The sequence below is a fragment of the Nanorana parkeri genome, unplaced genomic scaffold, assembly GCF_000935625.1.
Source record: "Nanorana parkeri isolate BGI_ZX_2015 unplaced genomic scaffold, ASM93562v1 scaffold1042, whole genome shotgun sequence".
NCBI classification, from domain to species: domain Eukaryota; kingdom Metazoa; phylum Chordata; class Amphibia; order Anura; family Dicroglossidae; genus Nanorana; species Nanorana parkeri.
Genome location: NW_017307310.1, coordinates 201,090 through 209,246, shown reverse-complemented (window position 1 = coordinate 209,246; position 8,157 = coordinate 201,090). Strand labels below are relative to the sequence as shown.

General features: G+C 40.0%; 1 long non-coding RNA gene across 1 annotated transcript in view; it reads right to left on the bottom strand.

Moving 5' to 3' along the window:
* Nucleotides 1-605: 605 nt before the first annotated feature.
* LOC108796024 overlaps nucleotides 606-8,157 on the bottom strand; it is a 22,886-nt gene continuing 15,334 nt past the window's right edge. Inside the window, exon 2 of the long non-coding RNA XR_001941779.1 lies at nucleotides 606-734. This is a non-coding gene — a long non-coding RNA (uncharacterized LOC108796024). The remainder of the gene's footprint in view (nucleotides 735-8,157) is intronic.

Sequence of the window (8,157 nt, the reverse complement as noted above, 5' to 3'; positions counted from 1 at the left end):
GACGTCAGCAAGCTGGGCGGAATGCCGGTCAGAGCTGGGCGGTGCACCATCAGGATGCAGACCAGAGAACTGTTAGCATACACAACCAGCACCCCATCAACCCCCCTTCCCAAACATGACCACCAGCACCACCCCTTCCCCCTTTCCCAGCCTTAGGCGGCAATTATGCTAGGGAGACCCCTGTCTGCACTCCAACTTTAATCATTACCAGGAAGACAGAATAGCAGCAGAAGAGGTAACATAGAAGAGCCATTAACTCATGGAGCAGAGGCAACTGACATCATCATTGATGCCCCTCAAGGAGGTGTAGGTATATTGCATACAAAGATTAGCCAAAAAGTCAGGAACCTAGCCATATGTCTGGATTTTTTAGATGCAGACTTTTTTACTCACTGTAAATAATGTTTCAGTTGTGATGCTGCAGAACAACAAATGATCTTTCCTAAAATAAATGATATTATTAATACAAACCATGTCAATAAAATATTGATTTGATAATATTATAATATTTATTTAAAGAAAATGTTTAATATTCTGTTTGTCAGGACAATGAGACAGTACACTTCACAGTTAATTGTGTATGTGCGTTGTGTGTTCTTTTAAAAAGAAATGCTAAATGTTGGCTCAAAAATATCTTCCAGCAAGATCAGGAAGTTGATTTGTTGAATCCTTATGTGTTCCAGCCTCCAACTCTTGCTTTAGATGGCAGCTGATATTGGTGAACTTCCATATCCCTAGAGGAAAATAAAAGAAGAAATTAGATTTATAAGAATAAAATGACTTTTACCTCTGAACTATACATTATAATGTGTTCATATTAAAAAATGAGAATGGGGATCCTCAGAATGTCTTCCCATCACCGAGGCAGTTAATATCATTTTGCTGATTACCATTTGTGTAGATATCCCTATGCTAGCCCATAACTCTGTCTCTTACCATTTGACAGTGGTTCTAATGATGCCACAGCTGATTCATAGGGGTCTATTCACTAAGCTGCTGTGGGCAGCCGAGTGAAAGACCGACCTGAAGTGAAGTGAGCCGAACGCTGTTCGGCTATTCACTTCAGGCTGGTACGGCTGAAATCAGCCGTACATCGGGTGGCTTCGCGTGGCTTCGGGTCGGACGAACATGCTCAGCATGTTGGCTGACCCGAAGTGCAGGAGGAGTTCGACTCAGCCAATCCAGCATCTGGATTTGCTAAGCCGACCCTCCGGCAGGCTACTCGCTGCTGTTCGGTCTATTCTTATAGATGCCGGACAGCAGTGAGTGAATAGCCGAATGCCGCTGAGCGGCATTCGGCTCGGCTGTTCTTCTCGGTCACTCAGAGGGACCAAGCAGAACAGAAAAATAGTTAAAAAAGTACAAAAAAATAAATAGAATACGATTGTGCGGAGCTAGTAATGACAGCTAGCTCCACTCAACAGTTTTCTATTGTCCGGCGGTTCTGCTGCCGTCAAAAAAAAAGAAAGAAAAAAAACTCTCCCTGGCGCTCTGGGAGTCTCCCGCTCGTGGCCGCCCAGGAGAGAAACACTGCTTTTTCTTTTATTTATTTTTATTAAAAAAATAATAATTTTTGCCCATAGGAATACATTGCTAGATTCCTATTGGCTATTTCAATTTGCAATAACCAATAGTAAAATAGCATTGTACCCGCCCTCTGCTGATGGACCTGATGGAGAACTGCAGCAGAGGGCGGGTACAATGCTAGTTTACTATTGGCTATTGCAAATTGAAATAGCCAATAGGAGTCTAGCAATGCATTCCTATGGGCAAATTTTTTTTTTTTACTTTCTATTCTGACACAGCTCCGTGTCAGAATAAAAAAAAAAGAAAAACCAGTGTTTCTCTCCTGAGCAGCCGGGAGCGGGAGACTTTGCTGTCTGGAGATCAGTGTCCCTGGTTAGCTGGTAACCAGGGACGCTGATCTCTCTGCAAGTGGCCGGAGCCAGCCCTAAGATCACGGCTGACTCTTTGGCCAGCTTTGGCTTTCATCGCAGCTCAGCCGAGCCGAGGCATATGCCTTCGGCTCGACTGAGCCGCTCGGCTAAGTTCGGGAGCTGTACGGGCTATTGTGAATCGAAGGGGTCTTGGGGCCGAAACTAGCCGAAGGATCGGCCGAAGCTACGGCTAGATCCTTCGGCTGCTTCGTGAATAGACCCCATACTGTTCATGCTGTGGAATAAGAAAGGAGTCAAGCATGACTAATTTCACTTTTCTTGTGTCTGTCTTTTTTTTTAGTTCTGGATGGAAATAAAATGTTTGCACTCTTGATCACATTACTTCTTGTCCCAGAAACACAATAAGAATTGAGTGGAAATCTCTCCAAAGTGGGGAGCAAAATCCCCATTTGGCAGTTGTTATCAAAACAGGTATACCCCAACTGGAAGATTTCTTCTCATCTCCTGATCCAGTAACAATAATCACTAGAACAAATAGAGGGAGTGAATCTCAACAGCACACACCAATAATAACCTAACAGGTGTTCTATAATTAGAAAAAAACAACTGGGACTTGGTTATAAACAAAGTATGTAAGTAATGGTAAGTTAAATACTAAAGGTGAAAAATTAGCTACTGTATATTTTGACACAGGAAAACATCATGGTGGGTGATTGGTCATAAGCAATACTGTTTGGTTCTACTTCAGTAGACAAAGAAATTGTTAATGTGGGAATCTACAAGTTTTTACATATTAAAAATATCTTCCAGAGACGATGTTATATCAAGTTAAAGTGACGCTAAACTCAGGAGTTAAATCTTAAAAATGCATTCAGGTACCTCAACTATTAACAAAATATTATTTTGTGTATAACTTGGCTGTAGATCCTCAAATAATTTCTGAACTGGTGCTGACACTGTCCTTACTTCTGGAGGGTGGTTACTTTTGTTCACCATGGTCCCTGTGTGTGTAGTTTAGACTACATTCTCAACTACAATCTCAATACAAATTAGTAGCCACACTCCAGAAGGAAGGACAGTGTCAGCACCAATTCAGAGATGATTTGAGGATCTACAACCAAGTGATACAGAAATACGCAACATTTTTGTTAATAGGTAAGGTACTAGAATGCATTTTTAAGATTTAACTCATGAGTTTAGTGTCACTTTAATTCTACTCCATTGGCATTATTTTATACCTTATAACTGTTGCTCTTGTATATACTTCTGGGTATGTATCACCCTGGTTGACCCCATACAACTCGATGTACAAAAGCCTCTTTTTTTTTTGTCGCTTTCACAGTGCTAAGTACCTAAATGTCCTTGACCTCAATCGTATTTGTAAGTTATGTGCAGCAAGTTGTATAGAAAATAATAGGTTGTCTTTATCAATAGAATATCTTTTCACCTGGTCCCAGAACTGAGCTTAAATGAAGAAATGCTTGCTGTGTATAAAATATATGAATCTTATATTCACAGAACTAGGACCTCACTTGTATTGTTAACTGTGTTGTAAAGGTTGCTGACAGAAGATTCAGTGGTTCAAAGTAAAGGCTTCAAGAGTTGCTTAAGGTTTTCACCACACACAGCACAGAGGCATGTTCAGCCATCTCATTGTGTAGCTTTGGATGTTATTGAATGGAGTTTAAGTGTTTGCATGGGCTTCCTCTCAAAACCTCAATGCCTACTAGTACCTTAAATGGTGACCAAACTTGTCCTTTGATTTGTAAGAGACATCCTGTGGTATCTGTTCTAAGGCAGAATTTCTCAGTTGTCATAGTTTACAGTACAAACCGGCTGTTGTTTATTTGAATTTAATTTATGGTCGGTAAATGAATATTTGGAGCATGGAGAAATTACATTAGCAATGAAAGGGATTCAATGGGGTACATGCAAAAGTGTCATGACACAAATACACTAACCTCACCCTGATCTATATAACGTTTCATACTGAAGTTCTTTTCTAACAGTTTAGTAGCTAATGATAGATAATGTTGAATTTGTTTTCCAGTAGTTGTTTCCAGTGCATACCTACCTAATGGTGACCTTTGGTAAATGAAGCAACTAATTTGAAGATAACTTGCAACAATTTGGTCAAGCCTGAGTTAATTCCCAAGGGCTAATGGCACTTATTAACATCAGAATTGGCAATTTTTTCTAAACATGTTGATCATTTCGTGATTGTTCTTTCTCCAAAGAAAAGGTAAAGGGACTTTAAGTGTGAGTTGCAATAGAATGTCAGTTGAATCAGAGAAGAAAGCACTGGAACAATACTGTGTCAGTGTAGGGTGATTGCACACTACTGGGGGGTTCAAGGATGAAGCACTTTTCCACAGACCATATGTGATGTAGCAACATACCAATGTGAAAGAGAGAAAATTATCTCTCTAAACCAGCACAAGAATTATAATATCTTTGGTTACCTCAAGCCTGGTTTGGATTTACTGCTCTGTAATAAAGAACAATTAACCCACCTCCAACCAAGCCACTGAGACAATCTGAGCATTTATGTCTCAAAAGTAGTATAAAAAGTATCTAAAGAATATCGAAGCCCAATAACAAAAATATAATATATTACAGCTTACCAATTCTTACATGTGGTACCTTAATTAAAATTATTTTGTAATGCCAAGTAACTTTTTGCTAATAGGAAGTGCTTACTACACATACGTAGCTAGAGCACTGCATTAGTAGGCAGTAGCGATGAGATTCAGATCTTGGACTGACATGGGTTCTGGGTCTGTCATGAACATGAACTTAGAACTTAGTTACTTTGAACTTAAAACTTTGAACTTAGGCCATTGTAGCAATCAACACTGCAAGGAGAAAGGCTGAGGTTGCAGCCAAAACAACCTAAACTTAATTTTTTTCAAAATGATATGAATCCGATTGGATTGCTGATGCTTATTTTAAGCCAAATCAATTATAAAAGTGAATTATGCATCCAAAATATGTAATGCCAAAACACAATGTCATGGATGTTGTCCATGAAAATCGTACTGTTCCATAACACTTCATACAGCCTAAAGGCATTTCCAAACCATGTAATTGAAAGGATTGGTGTTTTTCCCATGTTATCCTAGAAGTTGCATTAAAGGAGGAACCTCTCCCTGCTCTACAGATTTTTAAAAAAATTACTTTAAACTACCTTGCCTATGAGCATGGCAAAAGGCCAGAATTTAGTTTCAAGACTGGCCCACGGAGGATTCAATGGTCTTCAATGCTAAGTTTGGGTTTCGGTGATAATGCTCCTGGCTATATCTCAAGCCTTGTCTCAAAGTATCACCCTAACCGTCCCTTCCGCTCTTCAAATGACCTTCTGCTTTCCAGCTCCCTCGTCAACTCCTCCCATGCTCACCTCCAGGACTTCACTAGTGCCTCTCCCATCCTATGGAACTCTCTACCCCAACCTGTCCGTCTATCTCGCACTCTGACTGCCTTTAGGCGATCCCTTAAGACTAATTTCTTCAAGGAAGCCTATCCCACCATGTATCACCTCCCCACCCTTTAGATGGCAACAATATATTGTTGTGATGCAACCTACTCCAATCATATCTCTGAATTCTTAAGAAAAATATGTATGGTGCCATAACCTCACTTTGTTATTATTAAACACCTAATATACACACACAAACCCCTTGAACAATACAACAAACTTGTAAGCATGAAGGACTCTTCTAGTTATTGACCACATTACAGCGATTCCATAGACACAGTAATAACAAAAGTCAATGCATTCTTATATCAAAGCCAGAAATTTCCAACAACTGCAGGTCCAAGAACTTGGAAACATTTCTACAACTGATGCCTTTGTTATATCATGATTTATGTCCATTATTTGGATCCTGTTGGCAGATGCTTTGTTCTATAAAAATGTGTATTATATCATTTATGGGGCACAGTGGCCTAGTGGTTAGTACTTCGGCCTTGCAGCACTGGGGGTCACTGGTTTAAATCCCAGTCAGTCACTATCTGCAAAGAGTTTGCATGTTCTCTACATGCTGGAAGTTTAGTTGGCTCTAAATTGGCCCTACATGCCTGTGCATGTGCCCTTGAGGGCAGGAACTGATGTGAAGTATGTAAAGGGCTGCATTAATTGTCAGCACTATATAAATACCTATAATAAATAAATATACAGTAGTAACATTAGGTGTGGAGTACTAGGTCTTTATGAAGTAGTGCCAATTAAGTGTATTGCAAGCATATCCAGTGGTCATATCAGGTTGTTAGGTATGATGTAATATGTCTAAATGGAGTAGTACCAATTAGGTATATTAAAATAATATTCCGTTTTCATGTCAGGTTGGCTGGTGTGTTTTTTTAAACCTACAAAAAGGTGTTTTATAAGAATTCCCAGTGTTTATGAAGTAGTACCAAATTGCATTACTGTGTCCTGTGGTCTCGGGATGTTAGAACATACAGTGCCCTAGGTGTAAAAAGTCACAACATCCTGGCCTCAATTCATTAAAGTCCTGGAAGTATAAATGTTCACAATCTGAATTCTGTCATCTCCTACAATGGGACATAAATATATCACTCACTTTACAAAGCATATTTAATTTGAGCTTTATTGGGGCTAAATATTGAACTTTCATGTGGATTTATCTTCTAATATGTCTTCTGAAAGCTGTTATATATCGCTCAATTCAGTAAACTGTTTAGGTAATGATAGGACTAATTTTTATCCCGTGGAAGACAAGTGCTAACCACATTTTTGCAGTGGAACACATAGGACCTCCTAGAGAAGATGTTTTAAGGGCTGCAGGACAAGTAAATGGGCGTTATAACACGTTACTGTAATGCAAACGTATTATTAGGCTATGTTGTAACACACTAAGTAGGGTCAGACGTATCACGGAAAGATTCATTATGGTTGAAATGAGTTGCTATTGAGTTGTCATTATTGCTGACAGTACAGCTACTAGTGCTGGGGACACTACTAAGAATTATGAAATGGGATGCACCCTCAATGCACTGACGGGTCAGAAACTATGGTTCACTTTTACTATGAATGGAATCTGTTCCCAAGGAAACAGATCTTGAGCATGTGCACTAAGTTGATAAAGTAGTCTATCACTGCCATACCTGGTCAGGTCTAGGTAATGTTATTATTAAGCATATTCAGCTACACTGTACCAAGAACTAGCATGCAGTATTGGATCCTGATAATAATCCTGCTATTAGAGGAAGAGAGTCTTGGAAAAGTATGCTGTCTCATGAATGTTCCCTTTAAAGCAGGACTAACTGAATAAGCTGAGTAGCACCCAGCAAAAACCACAAATACCTTTGCAAACGTACCCTCTTGCACATGAAGAACTGCCAGAATAATAGGTTGGACTTTAGAACGAGTCCCGGGTATGTAAATGAGTACTAGTAGTAAATCTCCTTTGTTTAGAAAGAGATCTGTCTATATATAGTTAGTCTTACTAGCATGGAATGTCCACCCCCCCACGAAAAAAAAACGGATGGGTGGGACTGCACCAGCTAGTGCCAGAAAACCCTTCCCCAGTGAAGGTTGGTAAGCTAGATATCCCAAAACCTGGTAAACAAAGAAAAGATCTTCCTATGACCCCTTAACTGTACATTAAACAATGAGCACCGCCTCCACTGCTTGCCCTTTAGCCCGATTATGCTTTTTGGGGGCATGATCTATGCTTCTTTTTTAAAGCCCTTCTTCTTGAACCAGCAGCTTTATAAAGACTGGAATATGGGCAGATATAGCAGGAGGAGGCATGACTGACTGACCCTCTTACTATAGGTATACTAGGCTTTATGTCATTTTGCCCTGTTGCTATGTCCGTGGGCAGGTTATACATATTTTCTCATTAAGCAAACAACATCAAAATATTTACATCAATAAGGAAAATATGGCAAACTGGATACAGCAAATCGACCAGTATTTGTATGATTCTTTCATTGACTAACTGGCCTGCATAGTGTCACTTAACCCACTTCCTGTGAGCCCAGGATGTGAAGGACCTGACCCCAGGGGGGTATCATCAGGCTGTCCTGGACTCAAGGAAGAATGCTTCAGAGACTGTTCTGTGCAGCATTTAGGACTTGCCCACTGGTGGCGCAAGCAGACCCATGGCATAATGTGAACGGACTGAAGACTTCTAAAAAAAATTATGCATACAGATTTGTTTTAATAAGGGCATGGGGGTGCTCATAGGTAGAATGATATGCAGCATATGGGGGGAGGGGGAAGCATGATTTGGGC